Source organism: Schistocerca gregaria, chromosome 3 (assembly GCF_023897955.1).
Source record: "Schistocerca gregaria isolate iqSchGreg1 chromosome 3, iqSchGreg1.2, whole genome shotgun sequence".
In the NCBI taxonomy this organism is placed as follows: Eukaryota; Metazoa; Arthropoda; class Insecta; order Orthoptera; family Acrididae; genus Schistocerca; species Schistocerca gregaria.
Window position 1 is genome coordinate 692,550,940 of NC_064922.1, and position 19,281 is coordinate 692,570,220.

Consider the following 19,281-nt stretch of genomic DNA (forward strand, 5'->3'; position numbering starts at 1 on the left):
GATTATTTTGCTGCCTAGGTAGAAGAATTCCTTAATTACATCCACTTCGTGAACCTCTAATTCTGATATGTTTGACGCTGTTCTCACATATTGTGCTTCTCATTACTTCCATATTTCTTCGATTTTCTCTCAATCTATGTTCTGTAGTCAGTAGACTGTTCACTGCATTCAACAAATCCTGTAATTATTCTTTACGTTCACTGAGGATATCAATGTGAGTAGCGAATCTTGTCATTGATATCGTTACATCCTGAATTTTAATCACACCCTTGAATCTTTCTTTCGTTTCTGTCATCGCTTCCTCGATGTATAGATTGAACTGCAGAGGTAAAAGGTTGTATCCCTGTGTGACACTCTTTTTAACCGGACCACTTTGTTCTTGGTGTTTCAGTCTTACTGTTCTTTTTGTTTCTTGTACATGTTATATATTACCCGTCTCTCCCTATATCTTATCCCTATTTTCCCCAAATCTTGCACCATTATACATTGTCGAACGATTTTTCCAGGTCGACAAATCCTATGAACGTGTCTTGATTTTTCCTCAGTCTTGCTTCTATGATCAAGCGCAATGTCAGAGTTCCCTCTCGGTGCCTTTACATTTCCCAAAGCCAAACTAATCGACATCTAACGGATTCTCTATTTTCTTTTCCATTCTTCTGTATATCAGTCTTATCAGCAACTTGGATAAATGAGCTATTAGGCTGTTAGTACAATACCTCTCGCACATACAGGGTGTTTCAGAAATGACCGGTATATTTGAAATGCCAATAAAAACTAAACGAGCAGCGATAGAAATACACCGTTTGTTGCAATATGCTTGGGACAACAGTACATTTTCAGGCAGACAAACTTACGAAATTTCAACAACAGATGGCGCTGCGGTCTGGGAAACTCTATAGTACGATATTTTCCACATATCCACCATGCGTAGCAATAATATGGCGTAGTCTCTGAATGAAATTACCCGAAAGCTTTGACAACGTGTCTGGCGGAATGGCTTCACATGCAGATGAGATGTACTGCTTCAGCTGTTCATTTGTTTCTGGATTCTGGCGGTACACCTGGTCTTTCAAGTGTCCCCACAGAAAGAAGTCAGAGGGGTTCATGTCTGGCGAATAGGGAGGCCAATCCACGCCGCATCCTGTATGTTTCGGATAGCCCAAAGCAATCACACGATCATCGAAATATTCATTCAGGATATTAAAGACGTCGGCCGTGCGATGTGGCCGGGCACCATCTTGCATAAACCACGAGGTGTTCGCAGTGTCGTCTAAGGCAGTTTGTACCGCCACAAATTCACGAAGAATGACCAGATAGCGTGATGCAATAATCGTTTCGGATCTGAAAAATGGGCCAACGATTCCTTTGGAAGAAATGGCGGCCCAGACCAATACTTTTTGAGGATGCAGGGACGATGGGACTGCAACATGGGGCTTTTCGGTTCCCCATATGCGCCAGTTCTGTTTATTGACGAAGCCGTCCAGGTAAAAATAAGCTTCGTCAGTAAACCAAATGCTGCCCACATGCATATCGCCGTCATCAATCCTGTGCACTATATTGTTAGTGAATGTTTCTCGTGCAGCAATGGTAGCGGCGCTGAGGGGTTGCCGCGTTTGAATTTTGTATGGATAGAGGTTTAAAATCTGGCGCATGAGACGATACGTGGACGTTGGCGTCATTTGGACCGCAGCTGCAACACGGCGAACGGAAACCCGAGGCCGCTGTTGGATCACCTGCTGCACTAGCTGCGTGTTGCCCTCTGTGGTTGCCGTACGCGGTCGCCCTACCTTTCCAGCACGTTCATCCGTCACGTTCCCAGTCCGTTGAAATTTTTCAAACAGATCCTTTATTGTATTTTTCGGTCCTTTGGTTACATTAAACCTCCGTTGAAAACTTCGTCTTGTTGCAACAACACTGTGTTCTAGGCGGTGGAATTCTAACACCAGAAAAATCCTCTGTTCTAAGGAATAAACCACGTTGTCCGCAGCACACTTGCACGTTGTCAACAGCACACGCTTACAGCAGAAAGACGACGTACAGAATGGTGCACCCACAGACTGCGTTGTCTTCTATATCTTTCACATCACTTGCAGCGCCATCTGTTGTTGAAAATTGTAACTACTGTAATTTCGAAAGTTTGTCTGCCTGAAAATGTACTGTTGTCCCAAGCATATTGCAACAAACGGTGTATTTCTATCGCTGCTCGTTTAGTTTTTATTGCCGTTTCAAATATACCGGTCATTTTTTAAACACCCTGTATCAGCTCTTGCTATGTTTGTACTGTATGGATGATGTTTTTCCGAAAGTCTTATGATATGTCACCAGTCTCAAAGATTATACACACTTACGTGAATAGCGGTTAGGTTGACACTTCCACCAATGGTTTTAGAAATTCCAATGAAACATTATGTATCCATTCTGCCTTATCTGATCTTAAGCCTTTCGAAGCTCTGTTAAATTCTCACTCTTATTATGAATCCTCTACATTATCCATATCTACTCCAATTTTTTCCATCACGTCCTCAGACAATCGCTATCCTTTGTACAGGCTTTCAATCTACTGTTTGCACCTATCCGCTTTCTCCTTTGCGTTTAACAGTGGACTTCTCATGCACTCTTACAGTTGCCGCCCTTGTTTTTATTTTGTTTTGACTTTTCTGTATGCTCAGTCCTTCAGACGATCATTTATTTTTCTGTTTTTTCTAATATTTCCTACAGCCATTTCACCTTGGCTTTCCTGAAGTTCCAACTTCATTCCTAAGTAGCCCTGTCTTTCTCAGAACATTTTGTACTTCCATCTCTCGTCGTTCAGGTGCAGTATGTCTTCCGTTAACCAAGGTTTCTTCGCAGTTACCTCCCTTGTACCTACATTTTTCCTCTCCAACTTCTGTGACTGCTCATTTCAGAGAAGTTCACTCCTCTTCAACTGAACTTACTACTATATTCTTCCTTATCTCGGTACATACATCTTTAGCGAACTACAAACACGTTTAATCCTTCCTCAGTACTTCTGCATCCCACTTCTTCCACACTGATTCTTCCGTACGATTCTCTTAAACTTCAGTCTGCTACTCTTTATTACTAAACTGTGATATGAGTCAGAATTTTCTCCTGGGTGTTATGACTTCCTTTGCACGCTACGTGGTTGTTTAGTGAATACAGAAGCGAGAAATAGATGCTGTTCATGAACAGAGAATTCAGATATTAACTTATCCTAGGTCTAATATCAAATAGTGAAAATAATACGTAACTTTGTTGCTGTGTTTGCAGTGTCAGTTGCTAAAAGTAGGTTTGAATGTAGAAGTACGTACAGATACAAAAGATTTATGAATCTGTCACTCTTCAATAAAATGTCTATTCAGAAGACGTCGAGCTGTGGCTACTGCGCAGGTCTGTAATTGTTATTCAACTGGTAAACACACAGAAAGGGGTCAGTGCACGAGTGTTCGAAGTTAACTGCACCCGCCGCTGAGGCTCCGCAGAGGGGATGCTTGCCTCTCATTGGCAGCGGCGTAATCGTTCGTGGCAGCGCCCTCGTACGGCTGTGACGGCTGTAGGAAACGCGGCGGTGTATCTGGCTATGCACGTGTTTAAATGTGAGGCCCACCGCGGTCACCTCATAATCCAATATCTGATTTCGGAATCTGTGTCTGAACATGATGTAATCCACCTGTAATTTTAACGTGTCTCTAGGCCTCCCCTTGTGCTTCCTGAACAGAATATTCTCTGGCTGAGTTTTATTGCAGAACTTAATTAGCTTTTCTCCCCTCTCATTCCTACTATCATGCCCGTATTTTCCCGTAACCCTTTTATCTACTTCCTCTTTCAACCGCTTTCCAATCCCCCGTGATTATTAGATCACCATCTCTCCTTATATATTTAATTAGCCATTCAATATTCTAGTATAGTTTCTCTATCTCTTTATCTTTCGCTTGTGACATGGGCTTGTATACCTGAACTATCGTTGCCGGCGTAGGTTTGAAGTGGATTCTAATGAGAACAACCTGAGCGGTGTAGTCTTACCGAGTGATCAAAAAGTCAGTATAAATTTGAAAACTGAATAAATCACGGAATAATGTAGATAGAGAGGTACAAATTGACAAACATGCTTGGAATGACATGGGGTTTTATTAGAACCAAAAAAAATACAAGCGTTCAAAAAATGTCCGACAGATGGCGCTTCATCTGATCAGAATAGCAATAATTAGCATAACAAAGTAAGACAAAGCAAAGGAAATGCTCAATATGTCCACCATCATTCCTCAATAATAGCTGTAGTCGAGGAATAATGTTGTGAACAGCACTGTAAAGCATGTCCTGAGTTATGGTGAGGCATTGGCGTCAGATGTTGTCTTTCAGCATCCCTAGAGATGTCGGTCGATCACGATAAACTTGCGACTTCAGGTAACCCCAAAGCCAATAATCGCACGGACTGAGGTCTGGGGACCTGGGAGGCCAAGAATGACGAAAGTGGTGGCTGAGCACGCGATCATCACCAAACGACGCGCGCAAGATATCTTTCACACGTCTAGCAATATGGGGTGTTTGTTCTAATAAAACCCCATGTCATTCCAAGCATGTGTGTCAATTTTTACCTCTCTATCTACATTATGCCGTGGTTTATTAACTTTCCAAATTTATACTGAGTTTTTGATCACCCGGTACTTTCCGTGCTTTTTAAGAATCCCGCCATCTACTCTCTGTATCACTGTCTGTGAAAGTGACGCTCCCTGGCGGCTGTTGTCACGACCTGGAGTTCGCAAACCAAAGGATGGGGCCCCTCCACGCCAACACCAACGTGGTGACCAAACCAAAGATTCTACTGTCACCTCCGTATAACATATTAGTTTTTGAATCAGGAGTCACAGGATGCGGGCTGTGATGTTATCCATGCGTCTGGGTAAAATTACTCATTAACATGGTCCATCAGGAGATAGAAAGTGGACGAATGCGATCGAAGAGTAGCGGTTGTAAGGGCAGAGGAAGAAAAGTGACAAAGGCAAGCGCGAAGGAAAAAAAACAACCTCTGCGACATTTGGGAGGGTAGTAAGTGCAGTAGCGGCTTGCCAACTGCTACAGTGCATGCAAGGTGTGGTTATGTTAGTGCGAGGTATCGTGCATCGTTACCTTTGTCGTTGCGGAAGCTCGTTTTGGGCTTGCTGCGTTTGCTGCGTCCCTGTAACAGTTCAAGGTCGATATACATTAGTGGGCGATCGGTCATAGATTGGCTCACAGTGTAGGGTGTGTGTGTGTGGCTGGTTTGCATGCTGTGTACAGTACGGTTTCCCTGCGATTGCCTGTTGTTCGGCGGGTCGAGCATCTGGGGTTACCAGTAGTAGCTGTGTTGCAGGGGCTCGCCAGTACTGTCGTGTTAGCGTGCTGTGGACCATAGATGTTTAGTTCCTTGCCAGTAGGAGTTTGCAGCGGCCAGGAAGGACTACTTCTTTCTCGGAACCTGCAGGAAATGGAACTAGGTACCAGTATGAGCCACCTCCGGCGGATATGGTGATACGTTTTCCTCGTTGTATTGCCGAGGCGTGGAGTCACGTATTTGTGTATTGCGCGACTGGCTTCCCACCGCGCCATTGTGGGCAGTACAGTGGAGTTGCATACTGTTTAGTATTCTTCCTAGTAGCTGAAGTACTTGAAGTATTTTGCCTAGTTGTTTCATCGCGCTTACTCATTTGTCAAATGTTGGAAGCATCGCATAAAATTATTGTTTTCAGCCAACTGCAGAAAGAGATGTTCCTTTTAGGAATCGGCAAGTTGACGGCTCCACGGTTTCGCGGTGAGAGTATGTGTGTTTTTGTTCCTAATCTGTCATGAACCACGTATTGTGAAATGCGATACTGCAGTGTCAGTGTTATTCCGAATTATTATGCCAAATGCTAAGGCGACCTTTTGCGATAAACGGAAAATCCGGCTACGATTCCAGTCCGGCACATATTTTCATCGTAGTCCATATTCGCAACTGCGAATACATTTCATGTTCTGAAACGTGTTGGCTGTGTTTTGAGTATTTTAGCAAACAATGCATGGTCAGTGACTGGGAAATACGTGTTGTGTGTGACTGGTGTGCGAACTGCGTGTAGGAATAGCTATTAGCGTTTTTCGGTCTCACGTTTTGCACCAGTTTGTGTGTGTGTTGCTCCCAGGTTTAGGCACCGCGGATAGTAAAATCATTTTGGGATCGCTTTGCGAGCCTTCCAGCGTGACGTGCTGTTCCTAATGCGATACTAACGTTTGCCATGCGTGCAAAACATTTGGAGATTTAGTCAACGAAAGTTTATTCCCTATGCTTGGCACTGCTATCCGTACACTGAGATCAGTGTTGCGCAGTCCCACTGAAATTCTGTATTCAGTTTCTGTAATAGTGATTGCACGGTTCGTATAGTGAGTTCAGTCAAGTGCAACGAAACGTGTAGAGTGAGATGCTATGCGGTATGCGTCGGGAAGTGGGAGAGTTTCTGAATTGTTTTCTCCGCTGTCACATGACTTACATACGTGCTAATGAAATCTGAAAGTACTGATTTGCTAATGAAATGTGAAAGTACTGGTTAGCTTCGGTCATGTTCCAGTAGAAGCAGGTTACGTTCTGTTTCCTGCGGCAAATGCCGACAAACCGTTGTAGGAGTGAGATTTTCACTCTGCAGCGGAGTGTGCGCTGTTATCAAACTTCCTGGCAGATTAAAACTGTGTGCTGGACCGAGACTCGAACACGGGACCTTTGCATTTCGCAGGCAAGTGCTCTCTACCAAGGTACTGGCAGAAGTAAAGCTGTGAGGACGGGGCGTGAGTCGTGCTTGGTATGGCACTTGCCCGCGAAAGGCAAAGATCCCGAGTTCGAGTCTCGGTCCAGCACACAGTTTTAATTTGCCATGATGTTGTCGGAGTGTTTGATAAAACACTGTGTCCTGCTACGTGTCGGAGTCCGTAACTGCCAGGTACACACCTCGTCCGACAGGATCCGTCGACCCTTCAGGCCTTTTTCAATGGTCCGTAGGCCTCTTAACAGCATGGGGAGAGATCAGGACTACACGGTGGTCACTCGACTGTCTCTCAGTTGTATTGGCGTAATTTCTGCATTACGACGTGTGCTATATGGGAACGTTAGCTATCATGAAGCAGCAACACCTATTTTCGCAGTTTTCCCGGAGGCTTCGCCTGAATTGCACACCGTAATTTCTCCTGTGTTGCGCAATACCGTTTCCCCGCGACGGAGACACAAGGCTGCTTGAAATCAATAAGGAGTGGGTCCTGGTATCAAAGAAGAGGGTGACTATCTGCAGCACGGAACTTGGCGCATCATCCCACAAAAATAGTTTTCGACAGAGATGCTGGCAAATACAAGTTCTTCATTCTTCGACAGATGTCTAACAATGTGTGTCCTATTCCAGCAAAGAAAATAATAACAGCGCGTTAGTCCTATTTTGATGCGTTTAGTAATAACGTCATCATCCCTCCTGGTAGAACTTTCCAGAGAGCGTAATTTATTCATGGCGAATACTTGGTTTAAGAACCATGAAAGAAGGTTGTAAACGTGGAAGCGATCTGGAGACACCGGAAGATTTCAGATTGATTATATGATAGGAAGACAGAGATTTCGAAACCAGATTTTAATCTGTAGGACATTACCAGGGGCAGATGTCCACACTGACCACAATTTATTGGTTATGAACTGCAGGTTAAAATTGAAGAAACTGAAAAAAGCTGGAAAGTTAAGGCGATGGGGCCCATATAAACTGAAAAAACCTGAGGTTGTCGAGAGTTTCAGAAGGGGAGCAGGGAACGACTGACAAGAACAGGGCAAAGGAATACAATAGAAGAAAAATGGGTAGTTTTGAGAAATGAAATGGTGAAGGCAGCAGAGGATCAAGCACGTAAATGGACGAGGACTAGCAGAAATCCTTGGGTAACACAAGAGATACTGAAGTCAGTTAATGAAAGGAGAAAATATGAAAATTCCATTAATGAAGCAGGCGAGAGGAAATAGGAACGTCTAAAAATGAGACTGACAGGAAGTGCAATATGGATAAGCAGGAATGGCTAGAGAACAAATGTAAGAATTTAGAAGCAAGTATCACTAGGGGAAAGATAGATGCCGCCTACACGAAAGCTGAAGAGATCTTTGGAGAAAAGAGAACTACTTGTATGAATATCAAGAGCTCAGTTGGAAAACCAGTCCTGAGCAAAGAAGGGAAAACAGAAAGGTGGAAGGTGTGTATAGAGGGTCTACACAAGGGAGATGTACTTGGGTGCAGTATTATGTAAATGGAAGAGAACGTAGATGAAAATAAGATGGGAGACACGATGCTGCATGACGAATTTACAGAGCACTGAAAGACCTAAGTTGAAACAAGACCCCGGGAGTAGACAACAGTCCGTTAGAACTACTGATTAGTAAGTCATTATAGAGCTCTTTCATCTGGTGAGGAAGATGTATGAGACAGGCGAAAGACCCTGAGACTTCAAGAAGAATATAATAATTCCTATTCCAAAGAAAGCAGATGCTGACAGATGTGAAAATTACCGAACTAACAATTTTAATATGTCACCGTTGCAAAATACTAACACGAATTATTTACATTAGAATGGAAAAGTCGGTTGAAGCTAAAGTCCAGGAAGATCAGTTTGGCTTCCGGAGAAATGAAGGAACAAGCCAGGCAATACTGATCCTACAACTCATAGAAGACACGTGAAGGAAAGGCAAATCTGCATTTATAGCACTTGTAGACTTGCAGAAGGCTTTTGAAAATGTTTACTGAATACGCTCTTTCAAATTCTAACGGTGGCGGGGGTAAAATACAGGGAGCCAAAGGCCATTTACAATTTGTAAAGGAACCATATGGCAGTTATAAGAGTAGAGGGGCATGAAAGGGAAGCAGCGTTTGAGAAGGGATGGATACACCGTTGTAGCCTTTCCCGATGTTATTCGATCTGTACATTGAGCAAGCAGCAAGAGAAACAAAAGAAAACATTCGAGTAGGAATTAAAGTCCAGGGAGAAGAAATTAAAACTTTTACGTTTGCCGATAACATTGTAATTCTGTCAGAGACAGCAAAGGACTAGGAAGAGCAGTTGAACGGAATGGACAGTGTCTTGAAAGGAGGATGTAAGATGAACACCAACAGAAGCAAAACGAGGATAATGGAATGTAGTTGAATTAAGTCGGGTGATGCTGAGGAAATTAGATTAGAAAATGAGACACTTAAAGTAGCACAGTAGTTTTGCAACTTGGGCAGCAAAGTAACTGATGATGGTCGAAGTACGGAGGATATAAAAAGTAGACTGGCAATGGCAAGAAAAGCGTTTCTGAAGAAGAGAAGAGATGTAAGTGTCTGGAAGTCTTTTCTGAAGATATTTGTATCGAGTGTAGCTATGTATGGAAGTGGAACATGGACGATAAACTGTTTAGACAAGAAGAGAATACAAGCTTTTGATATGTGGTGCTACTATTAGAATGCTAAAGATTAGTTGGGTACATCATATAGCTAATGAGGAAGTACTGAATGGAACTGTGCAGAAGAGAAATTTGTTTCACAGTCTGACTAGAAGAAGGAATTGATTGGTAGGAAACAATCTGGGGCATCAAGGGATCATCACTTTAGCGTACTAGAAGGAAGTGTGCAGGGTAAAAATGTTAGAAGGAGACCAAGAGATGAGTACAGTGAGCAGATTAAGATTCAGGTTGCAGTAGTTACTCGGAGATGAAGAGGCTTGTACAGGATGGAGTAACATGGAGAACTGCATCGAACCCGTCTTCGGACTGAAGACCACAACAACAGTTCACTTTTCCATATTTATTGTACGCAGGTCGGAAAGAAGAATGCTACACTAATGGCTTGCCTACACTTACGTGTTTATGCACCCGAAGTCGCACTACGTTGCATGTACACTGCAGGAAGACTCTCAAACGGAAACTCCCTGATCACTCCTTTATATACATTTATAATACGCGAAGATGTATGTACTTAGAAATACGAGGAACACCAGAAGACTGTTGATTAGAAATTATAAAAACTTGTATGGGAAGAACTGGTAATTACGTTTATGTATTATAGTTTGGTTAGTGATATGTTCTGATATTCAGTCAAAACTTTAAATCACTGTAGAGAATGTGGCAGGTCAAAATTAGGCGCACTTTATCACGTGCTTCTGAAATCGTTGTGTAGCGGCTTCTGTAAAAGCCAGAAGGGCATTGACCGCAATTGGCGGAGACGTGCGGCAGAGATCAGCCCTTCATCTGACCCGCTGCCACTGGCCTTGAGCAAACGCCGTGCTGTGCAGCTGCCGTCGGGTTACGACCCTCTGGAGATAACACGGAGTGGAGCGGCTGTGGGGCAGAGGGCACCTCGATCACACCACGCAACACGCCACACAGACCGGCACCCCACATCCGGATCACTCAAACTGAGTGTATGAACCCAGCACAGGGAGAGGACAGCCTCTCTGAGACGTCTAGTGCTCCACTCGCTTATCTACACAGTAGGTGGAAATGCTTTTTTTTTTTTTTTAAAACTACTGTTCGACTGATTTGATGCAATGCTCACGATAGTTCTTCTACGATTATTACTCGTACCACAGTCATAGCTATTGTGAGAAATGTCCCCTGTAATTAGTGCTGTATTGTGCTGTATCCTACAAATTTTATACCCTATTGTTCTCTGAATCTTCAAAACAGTCGATCCTAGATGCCCTCAAGCGGTCCTTCTGCTTGATAACAAATTATTCACAGACATCTTCCCTGACACGTTCCACTTGGTACATTGCAATTTCGTATGACAGGATGCCCGAAAAACTTTTTTTCTAATTCAAGACTTGATGTATTTTCGCCGCAAGCATGACAGATGAAACCTGTATCAAAGCAGCTAATCACACCAATAAATCAGCACGTAAGTGCCCTCATTCACTTTTAGACTGTTCAACGTTACAGAAAACATCGATGCAATCGCTGTCGATGTCCTTTGAGAGTTTCAGCATTGACAGGATCTCTAGAGGTACAGTTGTCGTCCTGAAGCCAAACTCCATGGATAAAATTTCAGAGGTTGTTCAGGGATATTTTCTCACTATTTTGATGTAGTGGTCTCCGGTTTCTCTGGCAATTCTTTACAGAATAATTTCACTTGGGTTGTTTTCTTCCCCCATTTTTATTTGTATATGTACTGCACTGAAAATAATTGCAGGTCAGTACAAATGTCCAAGGCATGCGCCATGTGTCTTGTTTGGAAACAAACTTGTTCCATTCATTCATGGTACTTGCTGTTGATGACACTAAACGCCTATTCGCCTTCGAGTTTACGCTCAATACATCTTGATTCTGTCTCTAGTTCGTTCTCCCGGCGTTGTCAGTTGTACGTTAACAGTCATAGACAGCATCATCTACAGGAGGGGGACATTCTGTATGGATTCACAGAATGTAATGTAAGAGCAGCACAACGAGCTATGATGAGCTGTTCCCGCAGTGACCACAACGACATCACAGAAATTCAGAAATTAAGACATTCGTGAAATAGAGAAATATTTTCTGAATGGAGTTTCGGAAGGATAACAGAACAACATTAAGGACATACTGGATATATAACAGTGTTCAAACTAAGAAATTACACGGTCCAGCCACATTATTCTGACCACCGCCTACTTTCGACGTCACCGTGCGATAACCACTTACAGGCGGCAGATGGCAACACTGGCCGTGGAGGGCATGCAAAGCGTGTAGAGGGGAAGCAGCCGCGCGGGATTAGCCGAGCGGTTTAGGGCGCTGCAGTCATGGACTGTGCGGCTGGTCCCGGCGGAGGTTCGAGTTCTCCCTCGGGCATGGGTGTGTGTGTTTGTCATTAGGATAATTTAGGTTAAGGAGTGTGTAAGCTTAGGGACTGATGACCTTAGCAGTTAAGTTTAAGATTTGACACACATTTGAACAGAGGGGAAGCAGAAAACATTGCATTTGTTGTCGTATTGCGGAAACGAAGCAGTTTCTACATCTACATCTACATCCATACTCCGCAAGCCACCTGACGGTGTGTGGGGGAGGGTACCTTGAGTACCTCTATCGGTTCTCCCTTCTATTCCAGTCTCGTATTGTTCGTGGAAAGAAGGATTGTCGGTATGCCTCTGTGTGGGTTCTAATCTCTCTGATTTTATCCTCATGGTCTCTTCGCGGGATATACGTAGGAGGAATCAATATACTGCTTGACTCCTCAGTGAACGTATGTTCTCGAAACTTCAACAAAAGCCCGTACCGAGCTACTGGAGTTTAGCTATCATCTCCGTAACGTTTATTTGAAGTCTAAAAGGGCATGATCATTGGCTTTCGGACCAAGGGCGGAAGCACATCCGAAATGGCTAAGTTTGTAAACTGTTAAACTATACTGTGCATGGCAAAATGGTCCTATCAAAAACCGGTGCCGAGGCAATTGTGGTGCGTCATGGGCCATAGATGACAGTGGTGAACTACGGCTGCAGCTGTTGAGCAACTGATCGCCCAGATGAACCAAGGGGCTACTAACAGTCACTCTTCACTGACTGTTCAGCGAACTTAACTGCACATGGGCCTCCACAGCAAGCGCCAGGTTTATGAATCAGTGCTGACTGCTGTTCATCGGCAACAAAAGCTGGAATTTGCACGCCAGTACCGCAACTGTACGTCCAGTGAGTGGCGAGAGATGGTCTCTTAAGAAGAATTACGTTTTATGCTTCATCGGACAAATGACCGTTGGCATGTACGGCGAGAAACACCTGAAAATAAAAACCTTGCAACAATTGCCGGAAGGTTCCAGACACTTATCACCATTCTCTGGGTGAATTTGTAGTTCTGGAAGGCACAGTGGAACAACGTAAGTGTGCATCTGTCCTTGGGGACCAAGTTCACACCTACATGGAGTTTATTTTTCCTCGACACGTTGCTATCCACCAGCAGGACAATGCAATGTGTAGCGCACCTCGCAGTGTACGTGCTTGGTTCGAATAGCATCAAGATGAGTTTACCGTACTCTCCGGGCCACCATACTCCCCGGACGTACACGCAATGTAGAGTCTGTGGGACCACTTCCATCGGGCTGTTTTTCCTCATGAATTTTCGATTGAGAAACCCAGCACAGCTGGCCTCACTGGAGACGGCATGGCTCCACATTCCTGTCGGTACCTTCCAGAACGTCGTTGTCGTTTCTTGTTACCAATGTTAGTTTATTTCCAACAATAAGCAGCTTTCACTCGGTTAATACTCGGCAGAAATCAAACCTCCATTTGAAACGGACTTCCTTAACTCTTGTACAAAAAAAAGTGTGCAGTATACTGCTGCATCCATTTTCAATAAGCTGCCACTCGAATTCAAAAATCTTATTAGTAATCCACGCGCTTTCAAATCTAAACTGAAGAGTTTCCTCATGGGTCACTCCTTCTATTCTGTCTATGAGTTCCTTGAAAAATTAAGCTAATTATTATTGTATTACTGATAGCGTTCACTTAAACGTATGGACTGAGTTTTTTTCAGGTTCATGAACATTTATTTTTCTATGTTATTACTTTTGTTGTAAGTTCATGTACTGACACCTTCCATGACCTTGGAGATTTGCTCCTCAATTTGGTCCAACGGAACTTGACGTGTAAATAAATAAATAAATAAATAAAACGTCACTGGCTCTCTTTCTGCACCTCACACAGCGGCCCGAGCTACGAAGGTTCTTATTCAGGCTTATGAGCAGAGGTCACATTAACTTGACTGGACAGTGTATAAAAATGACTATTCCGCAATAAAAAATGTTAATATGCTATACGGTTGCATGTAGCCTCCACACATGCATAGAAGCGGCGTGGCATGATGCCTATGACGTTGTCGAGAGTCCTTTTCCTGACAAAGAGGAAGAACGTATGGAAGAGACCTTTGTACTGTCGACAGGCCACGTTTCAGCGCACTCCTGACATGTGGGGTTCATAACTTATCCAAACACCTCACTAGCTAGTCCACGTAAAGAGTATGTTCATCTGTGGCATGTTCTTCCGAAGAGCAGAACAGTGAGAACAGACTTTATCGTCCGCAAACAAAAGAAGGACGGTTAGGATTTAATGACTCCTCGACGACGAGGTCATTAGAGACAAGTCAGTGAAGAGGAAGTAGGGAGTATGGACACACATAGATAGTGAAACTCATGGCTCCAGTTCACCTTTTTTGTACCTTTGGAGACAGCACTATCCCTTAGACCACTGTATACTCATCCATTATGTTGCTTCCCCAATCCGAGACCCAACTGCCTCAAAAATGGTCTCTTTCCACGATATTCCTGTGATTGTGCAGTAAACAACTTGAGCTCCAGGTGATAAACAATGAGAACCAACCAGAAAACTGAAGAAACCGATATTATTCCGGTCTCTCAAGCTAGACTTCGTGATAAAGGGACCCCTCTCCACACTGAATTTAGCTGGTCATTCATTACTGTGTCACAAAGATCAGTCTGTCTGAGAGACCGATATAAAGTCTGGCAGGTTTCTAACATTTCAAAAACAGCTATCAGCTCTCCAGACAATTGAGGTGCTGAGAGTGCAAGGATATTTCACAATAATATGATCTAAATGCAGATTTGCAAAGGTAAAGTTTGGATCTCTTGTGAGTAAAAGTATTAGAAGCGATGTCCGGCATAGTTCGGCACTCTTTGATGACAAAGTGAGAGTGCCTGAACTGCATTTAGAAAACAACGAGTATAAGTGAAATGACGGATAGAAGCAGAATTGCTGTTATCTTGCACGAAAGTTCAGGTACGTATTTTTTCTGACAATACAGCAATGGACTAACGCGTATGATTTTAAGAGTTATTACAGTAATATTTAATGCATGTTTAAATAGGCCAAATTTTGAAATGCCGCTCTGAAGAGAAAAATAAATATTTCAGACACGTATTTGTTCCCTAAGAAAGGATGGAAGCAGTGAAGTAGGTCAGCAGAAAGTTTTGTGCAGTGGAAATGAAAACAGAAAACCTTCTTTCAGTTAAAGCCATGGATGCTATAGCAAACGATAGAGTTTTTAAAGACACAGAAGGAAACAAAATACAACGGAGAAGTATGAGGTGGCTCTGAAAATGAGGAAAGAAAATTTTTTAACAATGTAGTGCGACCTTTCACTAAACCGTGCTCTTGAGTTTAGACGAACGGACTTTACCGGATCAAACACTGGTCGCCCATTAGTACCACTTCTGCAGAGTTTGCACCAAGGTAAGTTTGAAATTAAATTTGGAAAGCAGAAAAATCTTCAGGAGATAAAAAACTACACCCTTCCACGTTATTGTGAGTTCTACAACAATATATCCCATTCCGAGACAGCAGTTATCATGGATATAAGAATATGAAGTGGAGAAAGAAGAGGACAGGGTCGAAGAAGGGGACGGAGAAGATGCAAAATGTACAACGCAATGGTACACCATCACGAGTATTGCCCAGGCTATAGACACTGACTGTGATAGGATGATAGAAAGTGACTATGAATAATCTCTCGTATGTGTTTGACGGCACCAATATACTTTGGTTCTGGTATTTTAATTTTATTTGCTGTTTACCTACTTTTTCAACATATTGTATTACTTTCGCTTTACTTATTCATATATCCTTGTTTTATAATGAACGTGTATTATACTGTGTATGTCATGTGTGTTGAACCAAAAAATATTCAAAACATAGCACGGCAAATAAAATATTTTTGCACTTGTGGCTGTTTTTCTCCCAAACGTTTTGAGACGCAAGGAGTATATGCATTTTTAATGTGCTATAAAAATAATACAGGGACACTACAATCTCCAACATTACCTACAACTATACACTGACTAAATGATTATTAGGAAAAATAATCTGCTGTTTCGATAGTAAATTCACATAATCTATAAATACCTGTTTATCTTTGGCAGCTATTTACTGAGTTTGTTTCAGTTAACACTTGTATCCCTTCCACTCTCAGCGTCTCAATTGTTCACAGGTATGACTGATTATTATTATTCCTTTAAGACCAGATATCGTGGTCTTGCGGTAGCGTTCTCGCTTCCCGCGCGCGGGGTCCCGGGTATGATTCCCGGCGGGGTCAGGGATTTTCTCTGCCTCGAGGTGACTGGGTGTTGTGTGTCTTTCATCATCATTACATCCTCATTCACTCGCAAGTCACCGTAGTGGCGTTAAAGAACTTGTGGAGTGGCGGCCGAACCGCCCCGCGAGGCATCTCCCGGCCACCAATGCCATAGGCTTATTATTGTTATTATTCCTGTAGTGCATACCTTAGACGACGAACTGACGTACGACGAACATTTCCTATACCTAGACACCGTCTCTGCAACCTTGAAATGACTTTATGATGCACGTGGAATGCTGCTGAAACCACGGTCGATTTCTAATGGGTTTCAAGGAAACTGGAAACTCTGCTTTGCAAAAGACGGTCCTAATGGCGTCTTTATGCTCTGCTTCGTGATTTTCACAAGAGGGTACACTCTAGTCACAACGAAGAGACATTATGAGTCTGTCTTTCGGTATCAGGTACAGTGGTTAAAGTACAGCACCCGCTATCGGGAAGGATGGGTCTTAAATTACCATATTTTCCTAGATAGACCAATGAGTATCGTGAAATGGGCAACTTGAGAAGGACATGGTCCATATCCTACTTCCTTCTTATGCACACCTAGCTTCAGCTTCGTCTCTAATGAAATATTCGTTGGTAGGACGCTAAATTTTAATCTGCCTACTTTTCTTTTGGTATATTATGTGCCTATTCGAAACGTAAAAAAACTCTTTTTTGAACATGTGACGGAATTACGATTTCCGGAAAAATTTTCAAGGTCGTAAAAATGATTGCCACGTTTTCTTTTTCGATTTTTCTCTGTCTCAATGTTTCGGCCCCAAAATTACGAGACACCACCGCGGCAGATGATAATGATTACTATTATGATAGTTTTACGGTACAATCAGCAGTAAGACCAGAGTAACATAAGAGTCGAGGGGCATGAATGGGAAGCAGTGGTCGGGAAAGGAGTGAGACAGGTTTGTAGCCTCTCCCCGATGTTATTCAATCTGTATATTGAGCAAGCAGTAAAGGAAACAAAAGAAAAATTCGGAGTAGGTATTAAAATTCATGGAGAAGAAGTAAAAGCTTTGAGGTTTTCCGATGACATTGTAATTCTGTCAGAGACAGCAAAGGACTTGGAAGAGCAGTTGAAAGGAATGGACAGTGTCTTGAAAGGAGGATATAAGATGAACATCAACAGAAGCAAAACGAGGGTAATGGAATGTAGTCGAATGAAGTCGGGTGATGCCGAGGGAATAAGATTAGGAAATGAGACACTTATAGTAGTAAAGGAGTTTTGCTATTTGAGGAGCAAAATAACTGATGATGGTCGAAGTAGAGAGGATATAAAATGTAGACTGGCAATGGCAAGGAAAGCTCTAACTGGCATTACGCGTTCAAAATCTGTTAATTCCCATCCTGAGGCGATAATTATGTCAGCCAGCCGGAGTGACCGAGCGGTTCTAGGCGCTACAGTCTGGAACCGCGCAACCGCTACGGTCGCAGGTTCAAATCCTGCCTCGGGCATGGATGTGTGTGATGTCCTTAGGTTAGTTAGGTTTAAGTAGTTCTAAGTTCTAGGGGAATGATGACCTCAGAAGTTAAGTCCCATAGTGCTCAGAGCCATTTGAACCATTTTTATAATTACGTCAGAAACCTTTTCACATGCATCGCTTGCGTACAAATGATAGCTCTACCAATGCACTGCCGTTTTATACCTTGAGCAGGTGATTCTTCCGACATCTGTATATGTGCACATCGCTATCCCAAGACTTTTGTCACATCAGTGTTTATTTCACATTCTACAACACGGTAGCCGTAGTTCGTGCTAATACACATTGTCTAAGCCGTCCTGCGTTTCCTTACAGATATCCAACCACGAAATTCGACTGTGTACTGCATAACAGGAAGTGCTTCGTCCTAATACACTGTGTTCGAACTTTATGAACTACCTAGAAGAAAACGGTCTATTTACAGAAACTCAACACTGATTTAGAGAAAATCGTCTTGTGAGACACAACTAGCGAAGTGTTGAGTGCTATTGACAAGGGATTTCAAATTGATTCCGTATTTCTAGATTTGCAGAAGGCGTTTGACACTGTACCAGACAAGCGGTTTGTGGTGAAATTACATGCGTATGGGATATCGGCACAGTTATGTGACTGGATTCGTGATTTCCTGTCAGAGAGGTCACAGTACGTAGTAACTGACGGAAAGTGATCGAGTAAAACAGAAGTGCTTTCTGGTGTCCCTCGATTTTTGTGTTATACGCCTTCTGGTGTTCTTATCTTCACTAACAATTTCGGAGATAAACTGAGCAGCTGTCATAGGTTGTTTGCAGATGATACTGTCGTTTATCGACTAGTAAAGTTATCAGAAGATCAAAACAAATTGCAAAACTATTTAGAAAAGATATCTGTTTGGTGAAAAAATTGGCAATTGATCCTAAATAACGAAAAGTGTGAGGTCATCGACATGACTTCTAAAAGGAGTCTTTTAAATTTCGGTTACACAGTAAATGAGTCTAATTTGAAGGCAGTAAATTCAACTATATGCCTAGGAATTACAGTTACGTAGAACTTAAATTGGATGGAACACATGGAAAATGTGCGGAAGGCTAAGCAAAGACTGTGTTTTATTGACAGACACTTAGAAAATGTAACACTGCTACTAAAGAGACTACCTACGCTACACTTGTCCGTCCTCTTTAGAACATTGCTTTGCGGTTTGGGATACTTACCAGATCATGTTGATGGAGTACATCGAGAAAGTTCCAAGAAGAGCAGCAAGTTTTGTGTTAGTTTTAAATAGGGGAGAGAGTGTCACTAAAATGTACAGGATTTGGGCTGGACATCATTAAAAGAAAGGCGTTTCTCGTTGCGACGCAGTCTGTTGCCGGCCCTTTGTGGCTGAGCGGTTCTAGGCGCTTCAGTTTGGAACCGCCCGACCACTACGGTCGCCGGTTCGAATCCTGCCTCGAGCATGGGTGTGTGTAATGTCCTTAGGTTAGTTAGGTTTAAGTAGTTCTAAGTTCTAGGGGGCTGATGACCTCAGATGTTAAGTCCCATAGAGCTCAGAGCCATTTAAACCATTTGAATCTGTTCACGAAATTCCAATCACCAACTTTCTTCTACGAATGCAAAAATATTTTGTCGACGCCGACCTTCATAGGAAGAAACGATCATCATAATAAAATAAGGGAACTCAGAGCTCTAACGGAAAGATATATTGCTCGTTTTTTCCGCGCGCTATAC